The sequence below is a fragment of the Zea mays genome, chromosome 10 (genome assembly GCF_902167145.1).
Source record: "Zea mays cultivar B73 chromosome 10, Zm-B73-REFERENCE-NAM-5.0, whole genome shotgun sequence".
Lineage (NCBI taxonomy): Eukaryota > Viridiplantae > Streptophyta > Magnoliopsida > Poales > Poaceae > Zea > Zea mays.
Window position 1 is genome coordinate 70,739,532 of NC_050105.1, and position 17,799 is coordinate 70,757,330.

Below are 17,799 nucleotides of genomic sequence, written 5' to 3' on the forward strand. Positions count from 1 at the left end.
TGTAAAAAGTCGAGTCTGTCCCTGATCGTCCTCTCGCCCTGTGCAGAGGCTCGGGGGCTGCTCTCGCAAAAACTGGCTCCGGCCAAACCGTTGACAGCGTCAACATACCAGCCCGAGAGCTTGGGCCCCGACCGTGCACCCGGGCTACGGCCAGTTCGCATGAGGGAACGACCAGACCAGCCGAAGCGTTACGCGAGGTATTAAGACCTCGAAGGAGTGTAACCACTCCTCCGAGGCCTCGGGGGCTACACCCACCGGAACAAAATGCAACCGAGAAAGGCTGGTCCCCTTGCAAAAAAGTGCGACGAAAGCCTCCAAGCGAGTGCTAACACTCCCTTCGAGGCTCGGGGGCTACTGTCGGGGACCATAATTAGGGGTACCCTCAAGACGCCTAATTCTCAGCTGGTAACCCCCATCAGCATAAAGCTGCAAAGGCCTGATGGGTACGATTAAGTCAGGGATCAGTCCACACGAGTGACTCGATCACGCTTCACTCGAGCCTAGCCTCGGCCAAGGGCAGCCGACCTCGAGAGACTTCCGTCTCGCCCGAGGCCCCCCTTTTTACGGCGGACACATCACCGGCTTGCCCAAGGCCTTGGCTTCGCTCAGAAGCAACCTTGACTAAATCGCCACACCGACTGACCAAATTGCAGGAGCATTTAACGCAAAGGTGGCCTGACACCTTTATCCTGACACGCGCCCCCGGCAGAGCCGAAGTGACCGCCGTCACTCCACCGCTCCACTGACCAGTCTGACAGAAGGACAGCGTCGCCTGCGCCACTCCGACTGCGGTGCCACTCGACAGAGTGAGTCTGACAGGCAGTCAGGCCTTGCCAAAAGCGCCACGGCGAACTCCGCTCCGCCCGACCCCAGGGCTCGGACTCGGGCTAAGACCCGGAAGACGGCGAACTCCGCTCCGCCCGTCCCCAGGGCTCGGACTCGGGCTAAGACCCAGAAGACGGCGAACTCCGCTCCGCCCGACCCCAGGGCTCGGACTCGGGCTAAGACCCGGAAGACGGCGAACTCCGCTCCGCCCGACCCCAGGGCTCGGACTCGGGCTAAGACCCGGAAGACGACGAAACTCCGCCTCGCCCGACCCCAGGGCTCGGACTCGGGCTAAGACCCGGAAGACGACGAAACTCCGCCTCGCCCGACCCCAGGGCTCGGACTCGGGCTAAGACCCGAAAGACGACGAAACTCCGCCTCGCCCGACCCCAGGGCTCGGACTCCGCCCTGGCCTCGGCCGAACGACTTCCGCCTCGCCCGACCCCATGGCTCGGGCTCGGCCTCGGCAACAGAGGACAGACTCAACCTCGGCTTCGGAGGAGCCCCCACGTCACCCTGCCTAGGGCACAGACCCGCCACGTCAACAGGAAGCGCCATCATCATCCTACCCCGAATCGACTCGGGTCACGGAGAACAAGACCGGCGTCCCATCCGGCCAGCTCCGCCGGATGGGCAATGATGGCGCTCCACAAGCTCTGTGACGACGGCGGCCCCCAGCTCTCTTACGGAAGCAGGGCGACGTCAGCAGGGACTCGACCGCTCCAACAGCTGTCCCTCTGCCAAGCTCCGTCGCACCTCCGACAGCCACGACATCACGCCAGCAAGGTGCCAAGACCTCTCCGGCTGCCACATTGGCATGTACCTAGGGCGCTAGCTCTCTCTCCGCTAGACACGTAGCACTCTGCTACATCCCCCATTGTACACCTGGATCCTCTCCTTACGACTATAAAAGGGAGGACCAGGGCCTTCTTAGAGAAGGTTGGCCGCGCGGGACCGAGGACGGGACAGGCGCTCTCTTGGGGCCGCTCGCTTCCCTCACCCGCGTGGACGCTTGTAACCCCCCTACTGCAAGCGCACCTGACCTGGGCGCGGGACGAACACGAAGGCCGCGGGACTTCCACCTCTCTCACGCTCGACTCCGGCCACCTCGCCTCTCCCCCCTTCGCGCTCGCCCACGCGCTCGACCCATCTGGGCTGGGGCACGCAGCACACTCACTCGTCGGCTTAGGGACCCCCCTGTCTCGAAACGCCGACACTAAAGTTTAGTACAAATTAGTACGTTAGCTCCTCCAAAGATGCTAAAATAAGTTAAAAGTGGTCCCAACCCCTCTCTCTCTCCCCTACTCCACCCACGGTTGTTAGCAATCCCTCCTCCCCGCACAACAGCCAGCCACTGTCCTCGGCCAGCTAAAATAGATATTAATTATATTCATGTGCTAAAGTTAGCATTTGTATCAAACAGTCCTCTAATGCTAAAGTTTAGCAAGCATATGCTAGACTTTAGCACTATAGAAATGTCACACCCGGTTCCAGGGGTAGAACCGAGCGCATAGCATATGTTGCTAGGATCCATTTCCACACATATGTTGACGTCACAAGTGTAATATATCAAAAGACAATGCAATAAAGGCGTAAAGAGAGTAGAATACTTCATTACATCATCTGAATCATTGTATCTTTAACAAGTATCACATCAAAGTAAAGCGGAAATAAATAACAGGGCAATCTCCCACAGGAAGATGACAGGCGCATCGTTAGACTTAGATTTCGTCGTCAATAAAATCTTCATCAAAGTCTCCAGCATCACCCTCTGATCAAAATATTAGCAAGGGTGAGCTCACTTATGGTCGGGGCTCAGCAAGTGGGGGAAAAATTAATGCAGGTATAACAAGGTGAGGCTCAGGTTGAGCAGTAAGCATTTTAGTTGGTCAACATTTTATTAACAACACCTGTCTTACTAATAAGTGTGATTCCCAAATATCCCATTTAAACAAAGGAATATGAGTATAACAAAAACACTTAAGTGAAAACCACTTAAGCAATTTATTGGCAGATCATCGGATCTCAATTTAATTCCATCTTCAAGTTCAATTATCATGTGAGGAGTCCAGGTCACTCATAACCGGGAGCACGGCTGATATATCAGCTTTACACTCTGCAGAGGTGGTACAACTTTACCCACAAGCCATGTATCCCATCTAGCCTAGGTTGATCGGACCCTTAAACACTACCGAGGTGAATGGCTAGGGATCCATTATGAGGTTTTCATAAAATAACTTAATACGAAGCAACCCGCTAAGGTTTCTAAAGACGATGGTGGTGGCCCCCTGGGTGAGGTACCTTAGCCAAGAATACGTCCCCATGTTAACGTGGGCTGCCAGCACCTACCGCTCCCCCTCTTGCTCATATTTTAGGTAAGGTTGCCAGGCACTAAGCATATAAAGCTAATTACCAAAGCCAGAGCCATGATAGCACTCGTGGTTGCACTGTTATCCTGGGTGGTCACTCCATGTTCCAATTAATAAGAAGTAATATTGTTATCTTAACCATCGGGTTAATGTCATAATTGCCAATTTTAATTTTGGAAAATTAATATCAATTAATGAGTGACATGAAAATCATTAAGTTGAGTGGTAGCATAAATTTTGCAAAGCTTAATTATTTCCCAGGGTAAACAAGGAATACAGTTGGTAAATCTAGGAAATCCTTAATTAGGTAAAACCCATCAAATTATGTAGTATATCAAAAAGTAAACATTATTAGATGCAATGAGTGGCTACAAAAAGAATATGCAGAGGGAGAATCCACTTGCCTTGCTCAAACGTGTCCTGTGGTTCGTCTTCGAACGTATTCGAATCCTCTACCACACAGTCCGCTTCTAATAGAGTCACACATCGCACATACAAAAATAAAACATACACCAATAAATAAACACGCACCATTACATAAACATACACCATTACATACACATTAACACATCGCATTTATCACATCTTAAATACGTCATAAACATGTAAATACTTATTAATTCAATTATAGCTATTATTGTGAATCCTAAATGGTGAACTTATGAGTGGGTGCAATAAATACAGTATTAACTAGTATTAATATATATTAACATCCTTAATGAAAATAAATAGTACTTATTGTCTTTAATACTAATATTTAGAGTAATAGATTTTATCTTTTTATTTCTAGCTAGAATTATTGAGTATAGTTAAAAATAAATTTAATATTCTAAAAATCCCTATAAATTTCTAATTGAACTTTTTATAACACAAGCAAGGTTATTTTGACATAAACTTTACTTTACTAACTCTAAAAATTTAAGCGCTATACTTGCAAACATGTTTATTTGGCTAGTAAAAATCTATTTTCCATTATACCGGTGATATTTTCTTGTTTCTTTCTAAAAGAAAATATTAATAAAATAACCTAGTGATAAATCATCTAAAATCCTATAATGTTTATATGACAGGAGTTCTATACTATTTTCTAAATTCATTAAAATGAACCTATGACTTCAATTCTTCAAATAGATTCTAAAGTTCGTTGTAACCAAATTTAACTACAAAAATTTCTATCTACTGTTTTTTATCACCAACGTGTGACTACTAAATTCTCGTAATATTTCTCTAATCCAAAAATCAACGCATCGATTAACATGAATTGTCACGGTGCACTAATAATCACAAATCTGTACAAAAAATTCCATAATGCACATACACGTGTATTTCGGACCACACATGTTCATATTACAACAACTAAATATACAATTCATGAATCAAATCAAAATTAATTTATAAAATATTTTGGGTCGTCTTCAACCTTGAGTTCGCACATGTGACAGGGAGAGTTCGACGGGGGTTCGGCCGGGTGGAGAAGAGCAGGGGCTCGACTTCGGATGGCAGATGGCGTAGCTCCGGCGAACTCCATGGGCTCCGGCGATGACGAACTCCGGCGACGGCGGCGGTGGCTCTAACGGCGAGGAGAGTGAGAGAGAGATGGGGGCGAGCTTGGGTAGGGGAGAAGTGAGAAAGATCTCTGCTGCCCTTTTATAGAGAGAGGGAGGGGGAGAAAGGGACGTCGGCGTCATCAAGGAGGCCATCAATGGCGCTGCTGTTACCTGCTCATAATGGAGAGGAGGAATGAGGGGGGGAAGAAATGGATGCATGAAGTCCATTAATCGCAGAAAATGAAACGGTCGCGGGCGTGCAGTCGGGCGCGCTGGGCGCAGCTTGGGGCGCGCGCGTCACGAGGCGGTGATGCGCGCAGGGAGCTCGGCGGCTCGGGCTGCTGCACGGGACTGTGCGCGCAGGGCGGCTCGGCATCGCGCACGCGGGGAGGTCGGCGAGGCAGGGCGCGGTGGCTGTAGGCGCGGGGTCCCGGCTTGCTGCGCGCGCGCGGTCAACCGCGGTGGCCTAGCGCGGTAGAGAGAGAGCGGTGAGAGAGAGGAGAGAGATGGGAGAGAGAGAACAGAGGGAGAGGAAGCACAGGAGATGGCGGCGGCGGCTACTGGCTAGGAGCCAGGCTTGCGGCAGGTGAGAGCAAATGGGCCCCTAGTGGGCCTAGGGTTAGGGTTAGGTATTTGTGTTTTTTTCTTTTTTTTCAAATTCCGAAATGCATTTTTAAAGAGCTCGAAAATTCCCTAAAAATTCACCAAAGTTATTTATAAATAAAATACTTGTTTTAGACTAATAATTATTATATTATTTAATTATTGTATTAATTACTAGGTTTTTCTTTAAAAATAATTATAATAAACATCCGATAATCAATCAAGCGCATACAAAGAAAATGATCAAAATGCAAATAAATAATTAAACACTTAAAAAATTATTATCTTAATTACCATAATAACTAAATTCATTATTTTTAGTTGATGTCTTTTGTGGTGTTACAAACCTACCCCTCTTAAAAAGAATCTCGTCCTCGAGATTAAGAAACTTCCGAGAATAACTGGGGAAATTCTGCTCTGAGTTCATCTTCTCTTTCCCAAGTAGCCTCATCTTCTGAATGATGACTCCACTGAACTTTGCACATGTTAATGACTTTACTCCATGTAATTCTGCGAGATGTTTCCAAAATTCTGATAGGGTATTCCGAATAAGTCAAATCCTCATTGACATTCAGTTCTTCCATGGGTAACTGTTCTTCTGGTACTCTTAAGCACTTCTTAAGTTGTGACACGTGAAATACGTCATGCACATCCGATAATCTACCGGGTAGCTCTAACTGGTAGGCTACTTCACCTTTTCTTTCCAAAATCTTGAATGGGCCGATATAGCAAGGTGATAATTTTCCCTTAACCTTAAACCTTTTCATTCCTCTCATCGGTGAAACTTTAAGGTATACAAAGTCTCCTACTTCAAACATCAACTCTCTTCTTCTGTTATCAGCATAGCTTTTCTATCTTGACTGGGCTGTCTTCAAGTTTTCTCTAATAATCTGCACTTGCCTTTCTGCCTCTTGGAGAATTTCTAGACCAAATACTTGACTTTCTCCAGTCTGATTCCAATAAAGCGGTGTTCTACATTTTCGTCCACAAAGTGTTTCAAATGGTGCCATTTTTAGACTTGCCTGATAACTATTGTTATATGAAAATTATGCATAAGGCAAACTTTTATCCCAGCTTCTACCATGCTTTAGAGCGCAAGCTCTTAGCATATCTTCCAACACTTGGTTTGTTCTTTCCGTTTGCCCATCCGTTTGCGGATGATAAGCTGAACTAAAATTTAGCTTGGTATCCATAGACTCATGTAGTCTTTTCCAAAAGCGCGAGGTAAACTAGGTTCCTCGATCTGATACGATCTTCTTTGGTACTCCATGTAGACAAACAATCCTTGACATGTATAACTCTGCTAACTGGGCTCCTGAGTAAGTTGTCTTCACAGGTATAAAGTATGTCACTTTAGTCAACCTGTCTACTATGACCCATATTGAATCATAGCCATCTCGAGTACGGGGTAGTCCAACTATGAAATCCATACCGATTTCTTCCCATTTCCATTCAGGTACCTTGAGGGGTTGTAGCAATCCTGCTGGTCTTTGGTGTTCGGCTTTAACTCGCTGACACACGTCACATAATGCAACATGAGTAGCAACATCTCTTTTCAATCCGTACCACCAATACTTTTCCTTGAGGTTCTGGTACATCTTTGTACTACCAGGGTGAATAGAGTAAGCTGAATCATGAGCTTCTCTCAAAATAAGTTGGCGCAAGTGTTTGATTTCCGGTACGCAGATTCTCCTCTTAAACCATACTTTGCCTTGATCATCTTCCGTGAAATCTAGGGCTTTACCCATCCCAATCAAAGTTTTAATTTCCTTGATTTTCTCATCAGACTCTTGTCCTTTATGAATATCTTCTTCTAAAGTAGATTCAACTTCCATAACTGTTGCTTCTACATTATTGAGCAAAGCAAGGTTGAGTTGTTCCATTTCCCAGCACAATTCTTGTGACATCAAATGAGTAGTGATGTTGTTCACTTGACCCTTACGGCTCAAAGCATCAGCTACTACATTAGCTTTTCTGGGTGATATTGTATTTCCAAATCATAGTCCTTAATCAACTCAAGCCATCTTCTCTGTCTTAGGTTGAGATCTTTCTAAGTGAATATATATTTTAAGCTTTTGTGACCCGTGAAGATTTTGCACTTGTTTCCAATCATATAGTGCCTCCAAATCTTCAAAGCATGCACTATGGCAGCTAGTTCCAAATCATGCGTAGGATAATTCTTCTCATGCTTTCTCAACTGCCTTGAGGCATAAGCTATCACTTTTCCTTCTTGCATTAGCACGCATCCAAGTCCAAGGTGTGATGCATCGCAATACACATCAAATCCCTTGTGGATGTCTGGCATTACCAATATTAGTGTAGTGGTTAACCTTTTCTTGAGTTCTTCAAAACAATTCTGACAAGCTTCATCCCATTTGAACTCTTTACCTTTCTCCAGTAGAGAGGTAAGTGGTTTCACTAACTTGGAAAAACCTTTAATAAATCTTCTATAGTATCCTGCCAATCCAAGAAAACTTCTGATCTTGGACGCATCCTTTGGTTGCTTCCAATTTAGTATTTCGCTTATCTTTCCTAGGTCCACTTTAATTCCACCATCGGTAATGATATGCCCTAAGAAAGCAACTTCCTTCAACCAAAAATCACACTTCGAGAACTTTGCGTATAGTTGGTTGTCACGAAGCTTTTGTAGGACTAGCCTTAGATGATCTTCATGTGTTTCTTCATTCGGAGAGTATATCAGTATGTCGTCAATGAATACGACCACAAACTGATCCAGATATTCCATGAATACTTTATTCATCAAGTTCATAAAGTATGCTGGTGCATTAGTCAGTCCAAACGATATGACCAAAAACTCGTATAATCCATATCTTGTCGTGAAGGCTATCTTCGGTACATCTTCTGCTCGAATCTTTAACTGATGATATCCCGATCTCATATCTATCTTCGAGAATATCTTAGCTCCCTTCATCTGATCAAATAAATCTTCAATCCGAGGTAATGGGTATTTATTCTTGATGGTTACTTCATTCAAACTTCTATAATCAACGCACATTCTCCTCGAACCATCCTTCTTGTTCACAAATAGAACTGGGGCTCCCCAAGAGGATGAACTTGGGCGAGTGAAACCTTTTTCTAGTAATTCTTCTATTTGTTTCTTCAGTTCTACTAAATATTTGACATCCATTCTATATGGTGTTTTCAAAATAGGTGCGGTTCTGGGTAATAACTCAATAGAAAACTCTATATCACGGTCAGGTGGCATACCTGGTAATTTCTTCGGAAATACGTCTGGGTATTCACACACTACCTTGATATTTTCCAAAGGCTTTTCTTCCAAGTGATTTATCACTGTCTTCCCTTTTGCATCTGTTGACTTGTCTATGCTAACTTGGATTCTTTCACCTTGAGGACTTGTCAACATAATTGTTCCATTGGCACACTGTATCACTCCATCACAACTTTTCAACCAGACGCATCCAAGAATCACATCAATACCGTTGGATCCTAGGACCACTGGGTTGACTGAAAAATCTATTCCTTGAATCTTGAGATTAACATGGGGGCATGAGTGTGTGGCCTTCATGTCACCTCCCGGTGAACTAATATGTAATATCTTCTTAAGAGGGTACTTAGGTATGTTGTGTTTTTCCACAAATGACTCAGTTATAAATGAATGCAATGCTCTAGAGTCAAATAAAACTGATGCAGGTATGGAGTTAACAAGAAACATACCATACACTATGTCGGCATCCTCAGGCACTGATTCTGCGGTGACGTGATTGACCCTTCCTCTGCTCTGGTTCTGCGGAGTCTTGTTCTGTGCAGATCCACGAGCGAGGGTGTTCTGGTCATTTCTCTAATTACTGTTTTTCTGAGGTGTCTGCTGGTTGCGCCTTAGGCAGTTGTTAGCATAGTGGCCTAGCTCACCGCACTTGAAACAACCGTTGGGTTGGACAGGTGCGTTGTTGCTTCTAGCCTGCGTGTTACTGGCGCCACCTTGACGGTTCTGTGAACTCCCACCAGACCTCTGGTTGGTCTGGGAGTTGCTCCTTTGCTGGTTCTGACTCTGATTATTTCTCTGGCCTTGTTGTCCAGAGCGTTGCACTTGATAATTGTTTCCGCCTTGATTTTCAAAGTGGAACTGTGAACCTTGAGCGTTGTTCTGGCGGGTGTTCCTGCTAGACTGACCTTGAAACTTCCTTTTATGGTCAGATAATTCCTTTCTTTTGCTTCCTTTTTTTTGCTTTCAAGGCCAATTGCCTTGTTCAACAGTGTCTAGAAATTGGGAAATGTATGACTCTGGAGTTGGTAATTCAGAGGTCCAATCAATCCTTCCAAGAAACGCTCTTGGCGCTTCTCATCTGTGTCCACTTCTTCCGGGGCATAGCGTGAAAGCTGAGTGAAGCGATCACGATACTCGCTGATGGACATATTCCCTTGAGTAAGGAAAGGAACTCCTTCTTCTTCAACTTCATAATTCCTGAGGGGATGTGATGAGCGTGGAAGTTCTCTTGAAACTCCTGCCAAGTTATTGTATCCGCGTTGGGGTGTGCCGCTGTGAAGGCATCCCACCAGTCAGACGCGGAACCCTCGAGTCTTCCCGAGGCGTACAAGACCTTCTCCCGGTCGTTGCACTGGATGATGTCCAGCTTCTTTCCAATGACCTTTAGCCAGTCATCGGCATCTAGAGGATCAACCGCATGAGAAAATGTCGGCGGGTGATGACTCATGAAATCCCGGTGCTTATCTCTGGCTGGGGGTGCATTCTGTTGTTGCTGCTGATGCTGCTGATTTTGCTGGTTCTGTTGAATCTGCTGAACAGCCGCAGTGAGTCCTTGTAGAATCTGCATCTGGGCAGCGATGAACTGCTCCATATTGGGATTCGGTGGTGGTGGTGGTATCTGTTGACCACGCTGGTTCCGGTTGTTGTTGGGTCCTTGACGTGCGTTCACCATCTGATTGGTTAGGAAGTGAACATCTCAGAGGAGTGAAGAGTAGAAAAGATTCTAGGCGGGAAATAGCTTATGTTTTAAAAATTTTATATGTTCTTATGGCCATCATTCCATAAGACCATTGCACTCAAACAAAGATTCAAATCAAACATTTCAATCAATCACCATCACATGTTGGTATTTATTAATAGGATAACTTAAAAAGAGTATCATCGTCTAACACAGAAACTAACTTATTACATCATATCTCAAAACACCTAAAGCAGCCTAGTGACGGATCCGGGCTCCCCATAGCGCAGCCTCTTGCGGGGAGGAGACAATGCCATGGCGGGGACCTGGGCTTCGGGCGGATCCAGTCCTTGCAGTTGGGCTTCCAGGGCTGCAATCCTGGCATGGGCATTCTCCAGCTCAAAGTGCACCCTATAGAGATCCAGGGTGGCACTATCCAGGTCGGTGTTGAGACCGGCCACTACACTAGCTAGGGTGTTGAGGCGATCCTCACCAGCTTCACCTAGGACGATGCTGGTCTGACTTCCTCCACTCAGACGCCGAGGAAGATGCCTGAACCTCGTGTTCTGCAGCTACTGCCGGTAGGTGTGGCTGAGCGACCACAGGGTCAGACAGGCAGCATCGCTGAACGAGGCAGCGTAGGTGGACAGTGGTGTCAGGGACTCGTGAGCAGACAGAGTCCTGAATCCCCTGTCCTCTACATCCATCACCCTGACGTGGATGCGAGTGATGTAGTAGCAAGCTCGGGGAGGCTCGCTCACTCGCCTTGTTTCGTACAGGGGGCGGACGTAGGTTCCTAGCGCGTGCAGCACTTCTTGCAGCAGGTTGGGGAAGTGCACCGTCTCGAACATTGATGTGTAATGTTCGACAACTGGACCAAACCCCATGAAGTAGTCCTGCTACGTGTAGTCAGCTTCCTGGTTGACATGTTCGTCTCCTCCTTCGTCGTCGTCGTCATCCTCGTCATCATCGTCTCCGGAGTCGTTGGGGTCGTCGCCTCCGGGTGCAGGTGCTTGGAAGGCTGGTGCAGGCGGTGCTGACGTCGATGACCTAGCTGCGAAGGCCAGGGACTCTGCCAACGGGGTGGGGGTCGGTAGCTGTTCCTCCGAGCTATCCTCCAGGATGACTCCATTCTCCACTCGGATGTGAGGGAGATCCACCGGAACTTCCTCGACCATCACTGGGTAGACCGGGATCTGCCGGGGCTGAGGGGCGTAGCTGGTGTTGATGCGGATAGTTTAGAGAGTACGAACCATCTACAAGAGAAGAGTCAATTCAGTTGAAATTTTTAAAGAGGTAAGGCTGATAAAATAATTTATAAGGATGAAATTAGCAAGTTTTGAACAAACTAGGCTTTCCATTTTTAACTAATCTAACGACCTAGGGTCAGCATAGCTTTGATACCACTTCTGTCACAACCGGTTCCAGGGGTAGAACCGAGTGCATAGCATATGTGTGCCAGGATCTATTTCCACACATATGTTGACGTCACAAGTGTAATATATCAAAAAACAATGCAATAAAGGCGTAAAGGGAGTAGAATACTTTATTACATCATCTGAATCATTGTATCATTAACAAGTATCACATCAAAGTAAAGCGGAAATAAATAAAAGGACAATCTCCCACAGGAAGATGACCGGCGCATCGTTAGACTTAGAATTTGTCGTCGATAAAATCTTCATCAAAGTCTCCAGCATCACCCTCTGATCAAAGTATTAGCAAGGGTGAGCTCACTTATGGTCGGGGCTCAGCAAGTGGGGGAAAAATTAATGCAGGTATAACAAGATGAGGCTCAGGTTGAGCAGTAATGTCGGCGTTTCGAGACCGGGGGGGTCCCTAAGCCGACGAGTGAATGTCGCTGCATGCCCCAGCCCAGATGGGTCGAGCGCGTGGGCGAGCGCGAAGGGGGGAAGCGAGGTGGCCGGAGACGGGCGTGAGAGAGGTGGAAATCCCACGGCCTTCGTGTTCGTCCCGCGCCCAGGTCGGGTGCGCTTGCAGTAGGGGGTTACAAGCGTCCATGCGGGTGAGGGAAGCGAGCGGCCCCAAGAGAGCGCCTGTCTCGTCCTCGTCCCCGTGCGGTCAACCCTCTCTAAGAGGGCCCTGGTCCTTCCTTTTATAGGCGTAAGGAGAGGATCCAGGTGTACAATGGGGGTGTAGCAGAGTGCTACGTGTCTAGCGGGGGAGAGCTAGCGCCCTAAGTACATGCCGATGTGGCAGCCGGAGAGATCTTGGCACCCAGCTGGTGTGATGTCGTGGCCGTCGGAGGAGCGGCGGAGCCTGGCGGAGGGACAGCTGTCGGAGCGGTTGAGTCCTTGCTGACGTCCTCCTGCTTCCGTAAGAGAGCTGAGAGCCACCGTCGTCACAGGGCATGCGGGGCGCCATCATTGCCTATCTGGCGGAGCTAGCCAGATGGGACACCGGTCTTGTTCTCTGCGGCCCGAGTCAGCTCGGGGTAGGGTGATGATGGCGCTTCCTGTTGACGTGGCTGGCCCGTGCCCGAGGTCGGGCGACGTGGAGGCTCCTCCGAAGCCGAGGTCGAGTCTGTCTTCCATGGCCGAGGCCAAGTCCGAGCCCCTAGGTCGGGCGAGGCGGAGGTCGTTCGGCAGAGGCCAGGGCGGAGTCCGAGCCCTGGGGTCGGGCGAAGCGGAGTTCGTCGTCTTCTGGGGCTGAGCCCGAGTCCGAGCCCTGGGGTCGGGCGGAGCAGAGTTCGTCGTCTTCCGGGGCTGAGCCCGAGTCCGAGCCCTGGGGTCGGGCGGAGCGGAGTTCGCCGTCTTCCGAGACTTAGCCCGAGTCCGAGCCCTGGGTCGGGCGGAGCGGAGTTCGCCGTCTTCCGGGACTTAGCCCGAGTCCGAGCCCTGGGTCGGGCGGAGCGGAGTTCGCCGTCTTCCGGGACTTAGCCCGAGTCCGAGCCCTGGGTCGGGCGGAGCGGAGTTCGCCGTCTTGCGGGACTTAGCCCGAGTCCGAGCCCTGGGTCGGGCGGAGCGGAGTTCGCCGTCTTCCGGGACTTAGCCCGAGTCCGAGCCCTGGGTCGGGCGGAGCGGAGCTTCCTATGGTGCCTTTGGCAGGACCTGACTGCCTGTCAGTCTCACTCTGTCAAGTGGCACTGCAGTCGGAGCGGCGCAGGCGGCGCTGTCCTTTTGTCAGGTAGGTCAGTGGAGCGGCGAAGTGACGGCGGTCACTTCGGCTCTGCCGGGGGGCGTGTGTTAGGATAAAGGTGTCAGGCCACCTTTGCGTTAAATGCTCCTGCGATTCGGTCGGTCGGTGCGGCGATTTAGTCAGGGTTGCTTCTTAGCGAAGGCAAGGCCTCGGGCGAGCCGGAGATGTGTCCGCCGTTGGAGGGGGGCCTCGGGCGAGACGGAAATCCCTCGGGGGTCGGCTGCCCTTGTCCGAGGCTAGGCTCGGGCGAGGCGTGATCGAGTCGCTCGAATGGACTGATCCCTGACTTAATCGCACCCATCAGGCCTTTGCAGCTTTATGCTGATGGGGGTTACCAGCTGAGAATTAGGAGTCTTGAGGGTACCCCTAATTATGGTCCCCGACAGTAGCCCCCGAGCCTCGAAGGGAGTGCTAGCACTCGCTTGGAGGCTTTCGTCGCACTTTTTTGCAAGGGGACCAGCCTTTCTCGGTTGCATTTTGTTTCGGTGGGTGCGCGCGAGCGCACCCGCCGGGTGTAGCCCCCGAGGCCTCGGAGGAGTGGTTTCACTCCTTCGAGGTCTTAATGCCTTGCGTAATGCTTCGGCTGGTCTGGTTGTTCCCTCATGCGAACTGGCCGTAGCCCGGGTGTACGGTCAGGGCCCAAGTTCTCGGGCTGGTATGTTGACGCTGTCAACGGTTCGGCCGGAGCCGGGTTTGCGAGAGCAGCCCCTGAGCCTCTGCACAGGGCGAGAGGGCGATCAGGGACAGACTCGGTTTTTTTACATACGCCCCTGCGTCACCTTTCTGCAAGGAGGAGGGGGGGAAGCGCCATGTTACCCTCGATGGGCGCCGAACATGGTGTCTCCGGTGAGCTGCAAGCGGGTAATCCGAGTGGACGTCCGTGCCCCGTTCGTTAGGGGTCGGCTAGGGGCCCAGAGGCACGCCCAAAAGTACCTACGGGTGATCTGCCGGACCCGGTCCCCTGGCGATGGGGTCCGAGGGCTCGATGCCTCCCTCCGATGGGATTCCGTTACAAGATCGCTCCCGCTAGTCTCGGAAATGTCCTAGGGTACCTCGGGAGCGCAGCCCGAGCCTTGGTTATGTATCGAACGTACCCCTGGTCATCCCTCGCTCGGCGTCTGAGGCGACTGTGAACCTTTCGGGGGCCAGCCTTCGAACCCCTGATCAGTAATGGGCGTGGAGCACGAGCAGCCTGAGGCGGCCGTGGAACCCTTTGGGGGGCCGGCCTTCGAACCTCTGACCAGTAGTGGGTGTAGGGCCCACGCGATCTGAGGCGGCTGTTGGAACCCTTCGGGGGGCCAGCCTTCGAACCCCTGATCAGTAAGGAGGCTCGGAGCCTGGTTCCTTCATGGGGAAGGATCCTTTTCGGGGTATCCCCCTTTCCCGGTCCCTGTTGCAAGAGATAGAGAAAAAGGAGAAAAGGAAAAGGATATGAAATCGATCGACGCTGCGTACCTTTTTTGGAGCGGTTATGACGACGAAGGCGAAGCATCGTCCGCTTCTCCTGCCAGAAGCGCCGCCTGTCTTGCCGCGGAGTTAATGCGACGGGGCGAGTGGTTGGCGGGGCGGCCGTTGCGCGTGCGCGAGCCGTTCAAGGAACGGCTGTTTCGCTTCGCGTTTTTTGAATCCCGCATCCGGCCCGGGCGGAACGCTGGAAACGGTCTCGCCTTGGTCTTTATATACCCGGGAGAGGGTCTGGTGACGGTTCTTCGCTCCGCTTCCTGCCTCCTCCTTTAGGTTTTCGCAACCCGAGAGACTTTAGTCAGAGAAGAGGAAACCGCCCTTCCTGCCCCTTGTGCCGCCATCCCTTCCGTTTTGGTGATGGCTGACCGGGTGACCATCATCTCGCCGCGCGATCCATGGCCCTTTTCCACGGTGACGGTGAGCGATCTGGAGGAGCTGGTCGGCGAGGGTTTGCTTCGCCCTCTCACCGATGAGCAGCGACCAGAATGGATTCCTCCCGCGGGCGGAGCCGCTCCATCCCCACCGCCGGGGTACGTCGTGAGCTTCGTCTCCTTCCACGAGCGGGGATTCGGTGTGTCGGCGGGCCGCTTTATGCGGGCGATCCTGTACCACTATGGGGTGGAGTTGCACAACCTCACCCCCAACTCCATTTCGCAGACCGCTATCTTCGTAGTGGTGTGTGAAGGGTATTTGGGGATCGCCCCCCATTGGGATTTGTGGACCCATCTCTTTTTCGCCGAGCTTTTTGCCTTGCCGACGGGGGGAGGAAGGTCCGCGCAGCGGTGCGGGCCGGCGGCTGCACCCTCCTGCTGAGGTAGTCGCGGGCGTCGCAGTATATTCCTGCCATCCTCGCGTCCTCGAACAAGGGGTGGCAGCGCCGGTGGTTCTACCTCTGGAATGACGGTGAGTTGCTCCCGCCGTTCTCCCAGCGAGTAGTCACCGCCGCCACCGACGCCTGGCGTCACGGGACCCCGCACGAAAGACAGAAGAACCTCGGACCCCTTCTCCAGGCCTTGGAGGCGTTGCGGGAGGGGGGACTCACCGCTGCGGGAGTGATTGCCGCCATCCACCGTCGGAGGGTGCTTCCCTTGGCGGAGCGACGGCTGTCGCTTTGGGAGATGACCCCGGAGGCTGACTGGGAGGGCTCACGGATGTCCCCTGATCCTCTTCCCTTCGACGCCCTCCAATGGCGGGTGTCGGCTGCGATGGGGAAGCCGGACCCCCACGCCTTCTCCCAGCTTCGGATGCGCCCCGACCAGGGGTGCGTGACTCTGGTGAGTGTTCGCTCCTTCCTTCTTCATACATCGGGTTGCTCCTAGTTCTTACGATCGGGCTTCTTTCCCCCCTTTCTTCAAGAGGTGGGGTGGCACAAGCCTTCCCGGCCACGGGTCCTGGAGGATGCGGTGGACCGAGCAGCGCGGCGGGTCGCCATGGAGGAGAAGAAGAAGAAGAAGGACGCGGAGAAGGCCCGAGCCCGTGAGCGGAGGCGGGCTCGGGACGCCTTGGAAAAGCGCTGTCGCCAGCAGGAGAGGGAGGGACTCCCGAGGGAGCCGTCGCCGGAGACGCCCGACGACGACGACGACGATGATGATGATGAGGAGGACGACATGGCCGCCCGTCTCGGCCTCAGCCCCGGCTTGGGGCGTGGCCAGGAGCCGTCGAGCCAGCCCCCGAGCGGGCCGACGCCGTCAGTCTTCGGAGTCGGGGCGTCGGGGTCCCGGTCCGAGGCACGGGGGCAACCCGAGAGGACACCTGACCCCTCGGCTGGAGGAGATGAGGTGACTCCGGGGGGCCAGGTCAGGGCACCTGCTCTCCGAGAGTCGCCGCCCGCGCCGGCAGCGCATGGGGGTGACCCTCAAGTCACCGTGACAATGCCTGGGCAATCTGCTCCCCGGGTGTCCAAAGCAAGGGTGTTGCCGAAGTTGCCGGCGAAGCGGACCTCGGCGGCTGTTCCGGGAGCTGGGATCCAAGAGACTTCCCCCCAGGCGCGGTGGATCATGGCCCGGAGCGGGTAGGTATCTCGGAATGTCTTTGTCCTGGCTTTCCATTCATATGTCTTGGCCGTGATTTTCCTTCTCCCCTCAGCAAGCGAAGCCATGGCCAGACCGACCTGGCACCCCGGAAGGCCCTTAAGACGGCGCCGGCCTGTGCGATCAGCGCCGCTCCGGGCCTGGCCGTTCAGCCGACCCTCTCGCAAGGCGTCCCCCCGGAGGGGGCTCGGGGGGCACCTGTCGCTGTGGAGCAGGTTCCTGAGGCGGGCTCTACTGCCGAGGCGGCCATCGTGATAGGGGAGGCGGCTGACGCTGACGTGGTCCCGAGCCCACCTGACGTGCCGGCCATGCCGGCGCCTGCCGCTACCGAAGTCGCCGCCATCCCAGTCGGAGGGCGACCGGTTGCTGCCGGCGGCGAGACGGCTGGTGCGTCGGCGCTCAGTGCCTCGGAAGAGGCGGGCGTGGAGGCGCGATCCGTCCCGCCGGGCGACAGCCTCATCGCTGTGCGGCGGAGCCCCGGGGCCCGGCGCCAGTTGCTCCGGTTTCGGACCCGCGAGGCCTCGGACCCCGTCTTCGTTCTCGATGATGAACAGGAGGACCAGTCCTGGGATGAGCTCCGCGAGTGTGCTGAGGCAACGGTGGGGTCGCTCCGGTCGTCGCTGGAGGTTTTCTGCAGGGACGTCCCCAAAATCCTCCAGGTAACGGTTTCAGGCATACCTTTTCTTTTCTGTGAACGAGGCGTTCTTCGTGATGCCCCGTTTCCTTCCCCCAGGATCTGACGGACCGGAGCGCCGCCAAGTCGTCGTTCATCTGCCGTGAGGTCGATGTCTGGGGCTCGCTGCGATCCCTGAGGACCTCGCTCGCCGGGGCTACCGCGCGCCTTTCTCAGCAGGGTGCCAAGGTAGCGGACCTCCAG